At 39.5% G+C, this 17993-nt stretch overlaps 1 protein-coding gene across 1 annotated transcript in view; it reads right to left on the bottom strand.

Annotated features, from left to right (window-relative positions):
• DNAJC1 (DnaJ heat shock protein family (Hsp40) member C1) overlaps window positions 1–17993 on the bottom strand; it is a 241751-nt gene that overhangs the window by 71564 nt on the left and 152194 nt on the right. The window lies entirely within an intron of this gene.

Here is a 17993-nt window from a genome sequence, read left to right as displayed (position 1 = left end):
ATAAAAATGAAACAGAGAACAGATAAATAATAGAATCAATATGAAATAAAATGTCATTTTTAAAAAAAGACAAAACTGATAAGCTAATACTGACAGAGGGAAAAAAAGAGGGGAAATGCAAATAACTCAGTCCTTTTCAACATCTTACAAAAAGTCTGAAAAGAAGGGAACATTTGCTAACACATTTTATGATGCCAGTATTACCCTGATTCCCAAGCCAGACAAAAACACCATGAGAAAAGAAACTATAGATCAATATTGTTTATAAATATTGATACAAACATCATCAAAAAATATTAGCAACCCAAATCGAAAAGCATATGAAAACAATTATACACTAAGATGAAGTGAGATTTATTCCAGGAATGCAAGGTTGATTCAACATGAGAAATCATTCAATGTAATACATCACATTAATAGACAAAAGGGAAAACCCCCCACACATGATCATCTCAATTGATGCAGAAAAATATTTGACAAAATTCAACACCCTTTCATAATTAAACACCCAACAAAGTAGGAATAGAAGGAAACTACCTCAACATAATAGAGATCATTTATGGAGAAACCATAGCTAACATCATACTCAATGGTAAAAGACTAAAAACTTTTCCTTTGAGATCAGGATCAAGATAAGGATGCCTGCTTTTGCCACTTCTGTTTAAACATAGTACTGGAAGTTCTAGCCAGAGCAACTGTGTAAGAAAAAGAAATAACAGACATCTGAATTGGAAGGAAAAAGTAATATTATCTCCATTCACAGATATAATCTGATATGCAGAAAACTCTAAGGACTCTACAAAAAAAAAAAAACTACTAGAATTAACAAATTCAGTAACATTATAGGTACAAAAATCAATACATAAAATGCAGTTGGGTTTCTAGACACTAACAACGGACAATATAAAAAAGAAAATTAAGAAAACAATTCCATTTACAACAGCAAGAAACAGAATAAAATACTTAGGAATAAATTTAACTAAGGAGGTGAAGGCTTGTACACTGAAAATTATAAAACACTGCTGAAAGAAATTAAAGGAGACAGAAATAAATGGAAAGACTTCCCATGTTCATGTATTGGAAGACTTAATATTTAAATTTTCTTTTCTTTCGTTTTTTTACTTAGTGCTTCTTAGCACAAGGGAGAAAATATTGTTAAGATGTGACTACTGTGCACATCTATGCACATCAATGCAATACCCAACAAAATCGCAAGGACATTTTTTGCAGAAACAAAAAATTCCATGCTAAAATTCATTAAAATCTCAAGGAACCCTAAATAGCCAAAATGAACTTGGAAAAAGAACAAAGCTGGAGAATTCACACTTTCTGATTTCAAATTTTATTACACACCTATTGTAATCAAAACATCGTGGTACTGGCATGAAGAAAGACATACAGAACAACAGAAAAGAATACAGAGGCCAGAAATAAACCTTGCATAGATGATCAAATGGTTTTTGACATAGGTGACAAGTCCATTTAATGGAGATAGAAACAGTTTCTTCAACAAATGGTCCTGAGACTATAAATATAGAATGAAGCAGGACCCATAACTCACACCATAAATAAAAATTAACACAAAATGAATCAACAACCTAAATATAATAAGAAAAAACATAAAATTCATAGAAGAAAACATAGCGGTAAAATTCATGCTCTTGGATTTGACAATGTACTCTTAGTCCAAACAACAAAAATAGAAGTCAATAAATTGAACTTCATCACAATTAAAAACTTTTGTGCATGAAAGAACATTATTATGAAAGTGAAAAAAACTACAGGATGAGAGAAAATATTTACAATTCATATATCTGATAAGGATCTAGTATGCAGAATTATAATAAACTCAACAACAAAAAGACATCCCAATTCAAAAAAGGGCATTTCTTCAAAGAAGATACACAACAAATGGCCAAAAAACATGTGAAAAGCTTCTCAACATCATTAGTCACTAGGGGAATGCAAATCAAAATCACAGTGAGATAGTAAGATATAACTGCACACCCTAGGGTGGCTATAACAATCACAACCACAACAAAAGTGAAAAATAACAAGTGAAGGCGAGAATATGGAGAAAATGGAATCCTCATGTATTGCTAGTGAGAATGTAAAATGATTTGGCTGCAGTGGAAAACAAGTTGATGGTACTTCAAAAAGTTAAACATAAAATTACCATTATCACCTAGCAATTCCAATCAGGTATATACCCAAAGCAATTGAAAACAGAAACTCAAATAAACATACATACATTTGTAGCACCATCATTTACAATATGTAAAAGGTAGAAACAGCCCATTCATTCATCAATGGATGACTGGATAAACAAATTGTGAGATACCACCAGGCGCAGTGGCTCATGCCTGTAATCCTAGCACTTTGGGAGGCTGAGACGGGCAGATCACAAGGTCAGGAGATCGAGACCATCCTGGCTAACATGGTGAAACCCCGTCTCTACTAAAAATACAAAAAACTAGCCAGCCTGGTGGCGGGCGCCTGCAGTCCCAGCTACTCAGAAGGCTGAGGCAGGAGAATGGCGTGAACCCAGTAGGCAGAGTTTGCAGTGAGCAGAGATCACACCAGTGCACTCCAGCCTGGACGACAGAGCGAGACTCTGTCTCAAAACCAACCAACCAAACAAACAAACAAAAAAACCAAATTGTGAGATACACACACACACACACACACACACACAGAAATGGAATATTATTCAGTCATAAAAAGATTGATACTAGCTACAATGTGAACATCAAAATATGCTAAGTGAAAGAAGGCAGAAACAAAAGGTCACATACTGTATGAGTTGCTTTAAATGAAATATTCAGAAAAGGTAAATTCATTGAGACAAAATGCAGACTGGTGGTTGTCATGGGCTGGTGGAGGGGGGCAATGAGAAGCAATTGCTTAATGGGTACAAAATTTCATTTTGAGGTGATAAAATGTGTTGGAGGTAGACAGAGGTGGTGGTTGGACAACACTGTCAATGTCCTAAATGCTACTAAACTGTTCATTTTTAAAAGGTTAATTTTATGTTATGTGGGTTTCACCTCAATTTTTAAAAACTCTTACAGCAACAACAACAGCAACAAAAAAATCATACCTCATTGTGATATCCACCAGAAAAGCTAAAATGAAAAAAGATACATAATATCAAGTGTTGTCAGGGTGTGGAGCAACAGAAACTCTCATGAACTGGTGGATGTATAAACTGGTTACAATTACTTGGGAAGACTGGCAACATTTACCAGAGGTAAACCATATTCATACCAAGCATAATGCTTGGTCAGGTGCTCAGTAAATATTTACTGATTGAAGTAACAAAGTACCCACTTTTTTTTTTTTTTTTTTTTTTAGGTACTATGCTAAGAAACAGGACATAAATGAAAAGATATGGCTTGCTCTCCTAATAAAGAGACACACACAAATGCTTATAATATGCTTATATTGTGGAGGGTGGATAGTGTAGTGGTTTTGGAGTCAGATCATTTGAGTTCTGACTCCACCATTTACTAGTTAGCTATGATTTTCGGCAAGTCTGAATTTTATTTCTGCATCAATTATAAAATTTCTTTCATTTCCACTCTCACTCCACAGTTTCAGTCTACTGCTGCTACTGTCATCTTTACAAAACAGAGCATGTCAATAACCCATTCCTTCCAGCTAAAAATCCAAAGATTCCCTACTATATAAAATAATCTAAACTTCTTAACTTGGCATTCAAAAACTTAGACATCTTGTTACCTACCTTTCTTTCCAGCTTTATCTCATATTCTACTCCTGCCATGTTCCAGAGTCGTTCTGGCCTACTATCTTATTTGGAACATACTGTTGAAATGTCTTGGCTTTGTGTCTTTGCTCCACATGTGTTTCTTCCAAGAATTCACTCTCTCTACTTTGAGTATTGTTAGTTCATGAGAAAGTGAATTTTTTCACGGTACTATATATTGATAAAGGATCTTCTGCATTTAATTTTACTTAACATGTAGATTAACCCTGGGAGAGAATAAACTGACCACATTTATGGGAGTAGTCTGATACACATTAAAAATGAATAAAAAGTAGCATTCAGGAGTATCCTTTGGCCTCCCCACCTTTTATTTTGGTAAAAAATTATTTCCTGGCCGGGCGCGGTGGCTCAAGCCTGTAATCCCAGCACTTTGGGAGGCCGAGACGGGTGGATCACGAGGTCAGGAGATCGAGACCATCCTGGCTAACACGGTGAAACCCCGTCTCTACTAAAAATACAAAAAACTAGCCGGGCGTGGTGGCGGGCGCCTGTAGTCCCAGCTACTCCGGAGGCTGAGGCAGGAGAATGGCGGGAACCCGGGAGGCGGAGCTTGCAGTGAGCTGAGATCCGGTCACTGCACTCCAGCCCGGGCTACAGAGCAAAACTCCGTCTCAAAAAAAAAAAAAAAAAAAAAAAAAAAAAAAAATTATTTCCTCAATACTAACCATATTGTTGTACCAGAATATCTCTACTTAAAAACTGTCTCTGACAGCCTGGACAACATGGTGAAACCCTGTCTCTACTAAAAGTATAAAAATTAGCTGGGCGTGGTGGTACATGCCTGTAATCCTAGCTAATCAGGAGGCTGAGGCAGGAGAATTGCTTGAACCCAGGACACAGAGGTTGCAGTGAGCTGAGGTCACGCACTCCAGCCTGGGCGACAGAGTGAGACTCCATCTCAAACAAAACAAAACAAAAACCTGTCATTGGGGAAACTGCTTTTCTGGTTCATTCATTTGAATCTAATCCAGTGTCAAAACAAGTTAGCTCTGCCACCCCTGTTATTCCTAGTTGTGAATATGGGAAGATAACTCCCAGAAACTTTAAAATGACAGAAATAAGACTGTCCTTTGAAAGATCAACACATAAAGGATAAGAACATGTAATAGGCATTGAGTGATTAAGTGAAACAAATTAGTGGCATCAGTCTAATTCACCAACTCAATTTAATTACATTTACCCTATAGATACTACAGTGGATACAAAGATAAAAAGGCCATGAACTCTACCATCAGGTTGTTTATACTAGAACAGAAGAGAAATATAAGTCACCAGGTAATTATAATATAAGAATTATATCTCAAATTCTTCCTAAAAGGTAGTTATTTATATTAATAAGAAGGCTGGATGCAGGGAAAAAAATATAAACTATAAAAACTAAAACCTATACTACAGTATATGAGGAAAAAACCTTACATTATAAAAGGACTGTCAGATACAAGTGTGGATCTTTAAAAACAAACAAACAAACAAAAAACTGTTTCTCCATAGGTAAAGGTTGTATTTTAAATATTGTCAAACTTTTACTTTTGGAAAGCATTTAATACACTGTAACTTGTCTTTTCTATAATTTCCTTACCTCTACAAAAATAAAATCTAATTAAGTATCTGTTTTATTTAATGTCATATTCCTAAGACAGAAGTGGTGCATTTAGAGATATAGGAAAAAAACCAAAAAACAGGAAGTAGTATTCACCTAATCAGTAATATGATGTCTGACTGGAACAAGTAGCATATCAGCCGTTAGGAAGTGAAAAGCATTCTCAGATTTCAAAGCAACATAGATGTGATAAGATTCAAGGAAGAAGAGAGCAGGTGGTATGACAGCAGCCATTAATTATAAGATATGCTTATAATTAGGCTTAACAAAAGACCTACTTTAAAGACTTAATTATCAATATTGGTGTTTTAAAAATTGGCTGTAAACTGTTTTTATTGTAGAAAATTTCTAAGAAAATAAATTTATAATTAAAAAATTAAAGTCAAATAGTCATCACAAGAGAAATGGTTGTAAAGTTTCTTAGCCATCTGTGAAATATAGTCTTTGATATTATGAAACTAAAGATAACATTAGAGAGTATTAGTAAGTGAATGAGACATGCTGATAAAAATCTACTTTAACCATAGTTCCATTAATTCTTCTAGAAAATAATCTAGTTAAGATCTGACTTTTTTTTGTACTCCATTATTAAAAAGTTCTACCTCTAATAGAATCTTACAAAATATAGGCATTTAATCAATACTGATAGAGTTAAAATAGAATTTTAATAAAGCAAGAATACAAAACACATAAACAGTGAATAAATATCCCATTTTTTTGAGATCTCAAATCACTGGCCCTTTTCTGTCACGATGATCAAAAGAACCCTGAAGTGTATTTTTAATAGTGCCATATAATAATGCATTCATTAGGGGGTCTTTTCTTACACATTCTGCAATAGTCAGAGACAAGGTTTAGAGAAAGTTATTCTTTTTATCTTGATACTTATGTGATAAATATCTTTAATTCAAAAGGCCAAATCAATAACATATATGATTTTCTAACAGGCAAAGCTCAGATTTTGGGGAAAAAAAAACTGTTTTAGACAATGTATGTGGTAAAAAACAATTTTTATTAAAGAGTAAGCTAATAAGTAGTAAAAATATTCAGTAACAAGCTGATATTATCAATGATGAATACAAATAGGTGATTGCTAGGGTAACAGATTGAGACTTACCACTGGAGACTTCAGCTGTTACCAAACCAATTACATTTAAAAGCTTAAAAAAGAAACCTGTGTTCTTAACAATAAAACAGTTTAGGTAGCTGAAAATCTAGCAAAAAAAGAGCCTTACCAAATACTTCAAGGTAATCAGCGTTCTGCCAACCCTGACCCCACCACTGCCACCCTGACCGCCTCTTTTTTGGTTGTGTTGTTAAGACATAGGGAAGATGTTCATTTTGATAGTTTCAAGTCATCTTGCTAGGCAAGTTAACAGGAAGCAATGAGATTAAGTGACTACAGAATAATGTAACAGATGACTTAATAAGACAGACAGAATAACCTAACAAAACAGAAAACAGGTTGGTGTTTATATCGTCTAAATATTCCCTAGATACAGCAAAATAATCTACATAACTATTTATAATGAATAATCTTAGAGATAGTCACAGAGACTGAGGATGGTTGAATTAGACTTAGAGTGGGAATTTTCTAAATTCTCCTGAAGGTAGATATTATCTCTAAAGGGTTTTGTTTTGAAAGGTAAAGAAATCAAATTTTCCCAAAGAACAGTGGTATGCTGAAGTCTACTCATACCAGCTCATGAGAGCAACTGCTATTTTCAGAAACTCTGTAAGCTGGTTAAATATATGCATCATTAAAAATTATGTAAACATAATTAAATTATACTAAAAAAGTAATAATGACTCAAAATTCATCACTTCCTATTTTACTACATTTTATTATTGTGTATGTCTTTGAGGATATTTACATCTATTGTATCTGCACGGCGGAAATATTATATAATGGTAATCCACTGCTATGCATCTACTTCTAATTTCACTTTTGGTGTTTCACGTTGATAGCTTGAAATCAGCCACGGTGGGAGAAATTAACACCACTAAAACTGGCAAATGTCACAAATCAAGGCTTTTTTTCCTCCTAAGAACCAATTAAAAAAAATTTACCAACACACTCATGGTATATTCTAGAATTGAGGGCTGGTTTAAAATTGGTTACGCTGTAAGATAGTTGGAAAACTATCCTCTAAAAAAATCACTAATGACACATAGAAAAAAAATTTTTTTTTTTTTTTTTTTTTGAGACAGAGTCTCATTCTTACCCAGGGTGGAGTGCAATGGTGCTATCTCGGCTGGGGTTTCACCATGTAGACCAGGGTGGTTTTGAACTCCTGACCTCAGGTGATCCACCTATCTTGGCATCCCAAAGTGCTAGGATTACAGGCCACCATGCCCGGCCAAAAAATATTATCTTAAATGGTACTAGATTATAAAGTATATCGATTCTGGAATACTCCATAATACAAATAACAACTATCCTTATTAATAAAGAAGGATATGCCATTTATCTTTAACTGACTGCTATGACTTTGGGAGTTTAATTTTGGTTTGGGGGCCATTTTACTCGGAAATGAAGAGGGTTTGGCATAAGAGTAGAGTAAGAACCATTAAGAGTCCTTGTTGAATACTTTTCAGGACCATACTCTTAGTGCTAACACTTTTAAACAGGAAAAGAAAAGTCTTCCAAAACCACTAAATTTTTGTGTATATAGATAAATGTGAAACTAAGCAGGGCAGACATGTTTCTTGGAATTTTAGGGCTTTTCCAAGGTTCTACCTCATGGAGTGAGGAAGAAGCTGAGATGACGAGACTTTAGCCTCCCTCGTTTTGGCATTAACCAGAGAAGCTCTGCTTTTTGTATCATTCTTTAATATACTGGGGTTCTATGTAAAATGTCATTAGAAAAAAAAAGTGTTCCTTTGTAGGAAGGTAGGAAGAAAAAAAGGGAGAGAGAGAAGAAGGAAATCAGCGTGTTAGGGAGTATTAGGGGGTGTGTATGTATGCATCCATACCATCAGTACTTATAAAAGGTACGTTTGTTGGTGAAACCCCGTCTCTACTAAAAATACAAAAATTAGCTGGGCATGGTGGTACACGCCTGTAGTCCCAGCTACTCGGGAGGCTGAGGCAGGAGAATTGCTTGAACCTGGGAGGTGGAGGTTGCAGTGAGCTGAGATTGCGCCACTGCACTCCAGGCTGGCGACAGAATGAGGCTCCGTCTCAAAAAAAAAAGCCAAAAAAACAAAAAAACAAAAAACAGGTATGTTTGTGTGTGCACGTTCTGGGAGAAACAACTTTAGGTAAACTGGGTCTATTCATGTAAAAAAGATGAATGTCAACAAACATTAGTGCAATTCTTACTGAATTATATGTGTTGTCTATTATACATATATAACCACATCTACCTAATTAAAAGTATTGGTATTTGAGATTGTTCTAAATTATAATTTAAAATTAAGAAGTATATAACCTAGGTTTTAAAGGGAACAAGAAAACAGTTGTAATTTTGGATCTTCACACAGTTATACGCATTAAAAATTTTTTTATGTGTTGCATCGTTTGTAAAGTAAGGGCAACATTATCTCTCAAAACAAAAAGAAACAGAACAGGCATTTTATAACAATGAATAAAATGAAAAGTCTCTGAGAAAGTAAATTTTTACACAGTAGAAAACACTGCTAGTTGGGACACTGCCTTCTCAAGATTAAAACCAAATGTCTTTCAAACGAAACAATTTTTCAATTTTGAAAAGGAAAAATAAATAATAAGTGCATTGATTTAAATGACCAGAATGCCATTTACTTTAAAAGACCTTTCTTTTTACCCGGAGCAAGCAAATCAATCAAATAGTAAAGAGGAAAGTACAATAATAACTGTAAGACAAGGTTTCATGGAAGATGAAATACTGGCTGTATACAAGATCTGTGTTCCACAGACTTTGTTTTCTTTGAGGTCTTCCAACCCAATACTAACCAGGTCCAGCTAGCTTAGCTTACAAAATCTGACAAGGGCACAGCCCATGGCAATAAGGATGCAGGATAGTGATTTTATTTCTTATTTTATTCATTGCAGCCCCAGGGAGACAGATAACGAGAACAGATATGAAATCCAGGTCTCCTACGTAAAACACTGCAGAACATTACCACTAGGTCACCAGGGGGGAAGAGGAAGAAAATATTTTATTTTAAAAGAGTTTATTTGTTATAATATTTATGGTGGAAAATTATTTGTTTTGGCTTACCTGATGAAATTAGAACCTTACTCTCATTAATCATAAATTTGAATGACTGTTTCCACAAAAAATTGTTTGGTATCTGCTTATTAGATTTAAAATGTTTAACTACATTGTTGTGGAAACTGAAAAAAACACTATCATCAACTTAACTCACATAATGTCAGGCAGTTAAAAATCATCAGTTATAATTTTTAAAATTTCATCTAATCTTCCCACTACTTGGATATTTGTCATATTTCATTTATTCCTACCAAGTGTTGTAGGCACTGTCACTGATGAAAGCCCTGGCAAATTCCGGAGAATTTACCTACATTTGACTCTTCCAAGAACTTAAGAAGGTTAAGAAGTTCCTTCTTAAGGGAATGGCTTAATGCCTAACTTACTAATAATGCTGATTGAGCCATGTAAGATTCTTGACATTTGAATGTTTTTGCCCTAAAAAGTGGTTATTGCATATGACTAAATTAAACATAGCACAATGCCCCGATACTCAAACTCCTATGTAAAATGAAGAAAATACTATACCTAAGATTCTTGTGAGGTTTAATGAGCCACTCCATGAGCACATAGGACAGTATCTAACACTCAAAATATGTTAAGAATGATGAAAATAATGATGAAAATTTTATATTTCCCCTATTTGACATGGAATCATCAGTAAAAATCAACAGAGTTTTCTATTATGGTATTTTTCTGGTATACTATGGTATAACTCCTATAGACATAGGCATAGGGGTTATACACAGACATACTAGCTCTGTCTATGGTCATTCACTGCCATGACATTTTACATCAACACTTCGTGAGATCTTTTAGATTATAAATACTGGACAAAACAAAAACTAGTCAGGGAAACTAACAGATAAACTCTTGGGAAAAAAGTCAACTTTTTTTTTTTTTTTGAGACAGAGTCTGGCTTTGTTACGCAGGCTGGAGTACAGTGGCATGATCTCAGCTCACTGCAACCTCCACTCCCTGGGTTCAAGTGATTCTCCTGCCTCAGCTTCCCGAGTAGCTGGGATTACAGGCGTGTGCAACCACATCTGGCTAATTTTTGTATTTTTAGTAGAGATGGGGTTTTGCCATGTTGGCCAGGTTGGTCTCTAACTCCTGACCTAAAGTGATCCACCCACCTCAGCCTCCCAAAGTGCTAGGATTACAGGCATGAGCCACTGTGCCCGGCCAGAGTCAACTTCTAAATGCAAACAGCAGAAAGGGTAACTAGGATATATATTTATCTTCACTTTGGTTTATACTAATGAAAAGGAGAAAACAAACAAACAAACAAAAAAACTTAAGCAAACTTTGAAAACGACAGCAGATACCAAACAAAGCGAGAATAAGAGGAAAACTTCATGTTTTAGGGTTTCTGAGTTTATAAAATGTTTATAACACACATCTCTTATCTCTAAAATAGAAGGAGGAGATAATTTCATATTTTATAAGATACTAAATGGTAAGAAAACTAAAACCCAGATCATAAAAATAACAAATGGCAATGTTAAAACTAGAATCAGGACAGGCATGGTAGCTCATGCCTGTAATCGCAGCACTTTGGGAGACTGAGGCAGGCGGATCACGAGGTCAGGAGTTTGAGACCAGATGGACCAAAAACGGTGAAACCCCATCTCTACTAAAAAATACAAAAAATTAGCCAGGTGTGGTGGTGCGCACCTGTAATCCCAGCTACTTGGGAGGCTGAGGCAAGAGAATTGTTTGAAACCAGGAGGTGGGGGTTGCAGTGAGCCAAGATGGCGCCACTGCACTCCAGCCTGGGAGACACTGTGAGACTCTGCCTCAAAAAAAAAAAAAAAAAAAAAAAAAACCAAAAACTAGAATTGAAGTATTCCAACCGTAAGAGACCAGGATCTTGTTTCCCACTCTTCCCAAGATTATGCTCTCTCAGCAGAGGTCACCATGACTAATTGGGCGCTTGATTAACTTAACAAGTACTTACTGAGAGTCTAATGTGTGCACATTTCTATGGTAAGTTCAACCACAGAAACCACAGATACAAATTCAATGAGAAAGAGAATACAGGCTTTGAAACAAAGGACTCTAAGAGAGCTAATGCTGCTTAATCACACAGTTCTATAGATAAAAACTCTAGTATGACCTCATTTAATTACATCTGCAAAGATCCTCTATTTCCAAATAAGGTCACATTCTAAGGTAATGGGGGGTCAGGACTTCAACATGAATTTTAAGGAGATAAAATTAGCTCCTAACACAAAAGGCAGGAGGAAGACAGATCAGGTAAAGGTTCTAAACCCATTGCATTTTCTGGAAAAAGGCAAAGAAATTCAAACAAGGCTGTGGTAAATTATTCACTAAAAATAAAATAAAATGAAAAGAGTATATAACTGCATCAATTTCATAGAAAGGAGAAATAAAATATTAAAAATTAATCCAAAAGAAAGCAAAAGAGGACACAGGAACAAATTTGAAACAAGAGGGATAAACAGCAAATCCTAATAGATTTAAACCCCAAATGTCAATATTAATACTATATATAAATGAATTTAATGCTTACCCCAAATTTCAAAAACAGTAATGTCAGAGGCATTTGAACCACTGCAACTCCATCTTAGGTAGGGGCTGGATAAAATGAGGCTGAGACCTACTGGGCTTCATTCCCAGACGGTTAAGGCATTCTAAGTCACAGGATGAGATAGAAACGAGGTTGGCACAAGACACAGGTCATAAAGACCTTGTTGATAAACGGGTTGCAGTAAAGCTGCCGGCCAAAACCCACCAAAACCAAGATGGCGATGTGAGTGACCTCTGGTGGTCCTCACTGCTACACTCCCACCAGCGCCATGATAGTTTGCAAATGCCATGGTAATAAGGGAGGAGACCACGCCTCATATCATCTTATGCCCAATTTCTGCCTCCAAAGAAAGATGTAAAAACTAAAAGGCAGAAATGAAATCCACAGGCAGACAGCCCGGCGCCACACCCTGGGCCTGGTAGTTAAAGATTGACCACGACCTAATTGGTTATCTAAAGATTACAGATATTGTATAGAAATGCACTGTGAAAATCCCTATCTTGTTTTGTTCTGGTCTAATTACCGGTGCATAGAGCCCCCAGTCACGTACCCCCTGCTTGCTCAATCAATCACGACCCTCTCACACACACCCCCCTTAGAGTTGTGAGCCCTTAAAAGGGACAGGAATTGCTCACTAGGGGAGCTTGCCACTTGAGACAGGAGTCTTGACAATGCCCCCGGCTGAATAAACCCCTTCCTTCTTTAATTTGGTGTCTGAGGAGTTTTGTCTGCAGCTCGTCCTGCTATATTTCTTGTTTCCCTGACCGGGAAGCGAGGTGATTGGTGGATGGGCGAGGCAGCTCCTTAGGCAGCTTGAGCCTGCCCTGTGGAACATCCCTGTGGAGGACTCCGACCAGGCCAAGCAACAGATCCTGAGAGCGCTCCCAGGTAGGCATTTGTCCCGGTGGGACACCTCGCCAGAACAGTGTGTAGCAGGCCCCTGTGGAGGATCAACGCAGTGGCTGAACACTGGAAAGGAACTGGTACTTGGAGTCCGTACATCTGAAACTTGGTAAGACTAGTCCTGAGAACTTGCCCACTCCATTTGAGTGGAAGCGTGGCCTGATCACCCACGGTGTGCCTGTACTGGTATTTTGGTTTAGGTTTTTGACTTGACTTGGATTGCTTGATACTTTGGTTTTGGTTTTGACCTGGCTTAGATTTCTTGATACTCTGATTTTGGTTTTTGATTCTGGTTTGGAGTAAACTGTAAACCTGTGTGTGTATGCCCTTTTTACCCATTCTTTGTTTTGTGGTGTGCATGTGGTGTGAGCGTGGTGTTTGTCTCAAGGAAACATGGGTCAGGCACAAAGTAAGCCTACCCCACTAGGAACTATGTTGAAAAATTTCAAAAAGGGATTTAAGGGAGACTATGGAGTCACCATGACACCAGGAAAACTTAGAACTTTGTGTGAGATAGACTGGCCGGCATTAGAGATGGGCTGGCCATCAGAAGGAAGCCTGGACAGGTCCCTTGTCTTGAAGGTATAGCACAGGGTAACCTGTAAGTCAGGGTACCCAGATCAGTTCCCATATATAGATTATTGGTTATAGCTAGTTTTGAACCCCCCACAGTGGTTAAGAGGACAGGCAGCAGCAGTACTAGTAGCAAAGGGACAGTTAGTTAAGGAAGGTCCTCGCTCCACCCGCTGAGGGAAGTCGGCACCAAAAGTCCTGTCTGATCTAATACCAGAAGAATCATGGCAGGAATTGGTACCAGCAATACCCCCTCCTTATTGGGAGGAAGGGCTCCCCACCCCGGAGCTCACAGCACCTCCACCTCCACCAGATGACCACACCCCTAGACCATCCAGAGTAGACAAGACAGGAAGTGAAACCATGGGAGAAACTCCTCCCTTGGCAGCTCGCTTACAGCCCAAGACTGGAATCCAAATGCCCCTGAGAGAGCAGCGATATACTGGAGTAGATGAGGATGGACACATGGTGGAAAGGCGTGCCTTTGTGTATCAACCTTTCACCTCTGCTGACCTCCTCAATTGGAAAAATAATACTCCATCTTACACTGAAAAGCCTCAAGCTTTAATTGACTTGCTCCAAACTATTATACAGACTCATAATCCTACTTGGGCTGACTGCCACCAGCTGCTCATGTACCTCTTTAATACAGATGAAAGGCGAAGGCTGCTCCAGGCAGTAACTAAGTGGCTAGAGGAGCACGTCCCAGCCAATTACCAAAACCCCCCAAAATATATAAGAATTCAACTGCCAGGAACAGACCCCCAGTGGGACCCGAACGAGGGACCAGACATGGAGAGGCTAAGATGGTACCGTGAGGCATTAATAGAAGGTCTAAAGAAAGGGGCTCAAAAGGTTACAAATGTAAATAAGGTCTCTGAGGTCATCCAAGGAAAAGAGAAGAGTCCAGCACAATTCTATGAAAGACTGTGTGAGGCTTACCGTATGTACACTCCTTTTGATCCAGATAGTCCTGAAAATCAGTGCATGATTAACATGGCCTTAGTCAAAGCGCAGAAGATATCAGGAGAAAATTGCAGAAACAGGCTGGGTTTGTGGGTATGAACATCTCACAGTTACTGAAAATAGCCAATCAAGTGTTTGTGAATAGAGATGCAACAAGCCGCAGAGAAAACCATCAGGAAGGTGAACACCAGGTTAGGTGAAACGCCGACTTACCAGCCGCAGCCATTAAGGGAATTTCCCTGAAAGGAGAGGGAAAGGGGGGTTCAGGGAAGAATACCCAGTCTAATCACCCATGCTTGCGACATAACCAATGTGCCTATTGTAAGGAAATAGGACACTGGAAAGGTAAGTGTCCCCAGCTGAAGGAAAAGCAAAGTGGTTCGGAACAAAAGACCTCAGATAAAGACGAGGGAGCTTTGTTCAATCTGGCTGAAGGGCTACTGGACTGAAGGGGATGGGGTTCAAGTGCCCCCAAGGAGCTCACAGTCAGGATTACAATTGGGGGCAAGGACATTAGGTTTTTGGTTGATACTGGTGCTGAACATTCAGTAGTGACCACTCCGGTAGCTCCCTTATCCAAGAAAATCATTGATATAATCGGAGCAACAGGAGTTTCTACTAAGTAGGCTTCCTCTCTACCACAGACCTGCTCGGTGGGGGGACATGAGATAGTTCACCAGTTCTTGTACATGCCTGGCTGTCCCTTGCCCTTGCGGGGAAGAGACTTGCTTAGCAAGCTAAGAGCCATCATCTCCTTTACAAAACAGGGATCTTTACAGTTAAAGTTACTGGGAACAGGAGTTATCATGGCCCTTACGGTCCCCCGGGAAGAATTGAGACTTTTTCTAACCGAGCCAGGCCAAGACATAAAACCAGCTTTAGCTGAGTGACGGCCCCGAGTATGGGCAGAGGATAACCCTCCGAGACTGGTGGTCAACCAAGCCCCCGTACCCACAGAAGTTAAGCCTGGGGCCCAACCAATTAGACAAAAGCAGTATCTGGTTCCCAGAGAAGCTCTCGAAGGAATCCAGGTTCATCTCAGGTGCTTGAAAGCCTATTCCTTGCCAGTCTCCATGGAACACTCCCCTGCTGCCTGTCCCTAAGCCAGGGACCAAGGACTACTGGCCAGTACAGGACTTGCGCTTGGTCAACCAAGCTACAGTGACTCCGCACCCAACAGTTCCTAATCCTTACACTTTGTTAGGGCTGCTGCCGGCTGAGGACAGCTGGTTTACCTGTCTGGACTTAAAAGATGCCTTCTTTAGCATCAGAATAGCTCCTGAGAACCAGAAGCTGTTTGCCTTTCAGTGGGAAGATCCAGAGTCAGGTGTCACTACTCAGTACACTTGGACTCAGCTTCCCCAAGGGTTCAAGAACTCCCCTACTATCTTCGGGGAGGCCCTGATTCGAGACCTGCGAAAGTTTCCCGCTAAAGACCTAGGCTGCGTCTTGCTCCTGTACATGGACGACCTTCTGCTGGGACACTCCACGGCAGGCGGTTGCGCAAAAGGGACTGATGCCCTGCTTCGGCACCTGGAGGACTGTGGGTATAAGGTGTCCAAGAACAAAGCTCAGATCTGCAGATAGCAGGTACGCTACCTGGGATTCACTATTTGGAAAGGGAAGCGCAGCCTGGGGTCAGAAAGAAAGTAGGTCATCTGCAGCCTACTGGAACCTAAAACCAGAGGCAAGTAAGGGAATTTCTAGGAGCTGTAGGGTTTTGCAGATTATGGATTCCAAACTTTGCAGTACTAGCCAAACCTTTGTACGGGGTTACAAAGGGGGGTGACCGGGAGCCTTCTGATTGGGGGCCTCTACAACAGCAAGCATTTTGTAAGTTAAAGGAAAAACTTACGTTGGCCCCAGCCCTAGGGACTACCAGATTTGACAAAGCCCTTTACACTCCATGTGTCAGAAAGAGAAAAAATGGCAGTTGGAGTTTTTAACCCAGACTGTGGGGCCCTGGCCAAGGCCAGTGGCCTGTCTCTCAAAACAACTAGATGGGGTTTCCAAAGGCTGGCTACCACGTCTAAGGGCCCTGGCAGAAACAACCCTGTTAGCACAAGCAGCAGATAAACTAACGCGCAAGAAGCAGATAAACTAACGCTTGGGCAAAACCGGAATATAAAGGCCCTCCATGCTGTGGTAACTTTGATGAATACCAAAGGGCATCATTGGCTAACAAATGCTAGATTAACCAAGTACCAAAGCTTGCTATGTGAAAATCCCCACGTAACTACTGAAGTCTGTAACCCCCTAAATCCCACCACCCTGCTCCCAGTTCAGAGAGCCCGGTCGAGCATAACTGTGTAGAGGTGTTGGACTCAGTCTATTCTAGCAGACCTGACCTTCGGGACCAGCCAAGGGCATCAGTAGACTGGGAATTATATGTGGACGGGAGTGGCTTCGTTAACCCACAAGGAGAAAGATGTGCAGGATATGCAGGGGTAACTCTGGATACTGTCATTGAAGCCAAACTGTTGCCACAGGGTACTTCAGCCCAGAAGGCTGAGCTCATTGCTTTAACTCGGGCTCTAAAACTCATTGAAGGTAAGACGGTAAGCATTTACACTGATTCTCGATATGCCTTTCTAACCCTCCAAGTGCATGGAACATTATATACGGAAAAGGGTCTGTTAAACTCTGGGGGAAAGGACAAAAAATATCAACAAGAAATTCTACAATTATTGGAGGCAGTGTGGAAACCTTAGAGGGTGGCAGTCATGCACTGCAGGGGACATCAGCGAGCCTCCACCTCAGTGACCTTAGGAAACTCTCGAGCTGATTCAGAAGCTCGAAAAGCAACATCTACCCCTTAATGGGCATCAGTAGTAGCCCCCTTACTCCCTCAAACACCTGACCTGGTACCTACCTATTCTTTTTTTTTTTTTTTTTGAGACGGAGTCTGTCGCCCAGGCTGAAGTGCAGTGGCGCGATCTTGGCTCACTGCAAGCTCCGCCTCCTGGGTTCACGCCATTCTCCTGCCTCAGCCTCCAAGTAGCTGGGACTACTGACGCCCACCACCTCGCCCGGCTAATTTTTTTTTTTTTTGTATTTTTAGTAGAGACAGGGTTTCACCGTGTTAGCCAGGAGGATAGTCTCGATCTCCTGACCTCGTGATCCGCCCGCCTCGGCCTCCCAAAGTGCTGGGATTACAGGCGTGAGCCACCGTGTCTGGCCGGTACCTACCTATTCTAAGGAAGAAAAAGACTTCTTCCATGCAGAAGGGGGGCAAGTAATAAAAGGTGGATGGATCAGACTGCCAGATGGGAGGGTAGCTGTGCCACAGTTGCTAGGAGCCACAATCGTATTGGCTGTGCATGAAACCACTCATCTAGGTCAAGAGTCACTTGAAAAACTGTTAGGCCGGTACTTCTAGGTCTCACACTTGCTAGCCCTTGCCAAAGCAGTAGC

This window comes from Theropithecus gelada, chromosome 9, assembly GCF_003255815.1.
Source record: "Theropithecus gelada isolate Dixy chromosome 9, Tgel_1.0, whole genome shotgun sequence".
Taxonomy (NCBI): Eukaryota; Metazoa; Chordata; class Mammalia; order Primates; family Cercopithecidae; genus Theropithecus; species Theropithecus gelada.
This window is presented reverse-complemented; position numbering and strand designations above follow the sequence as displayed.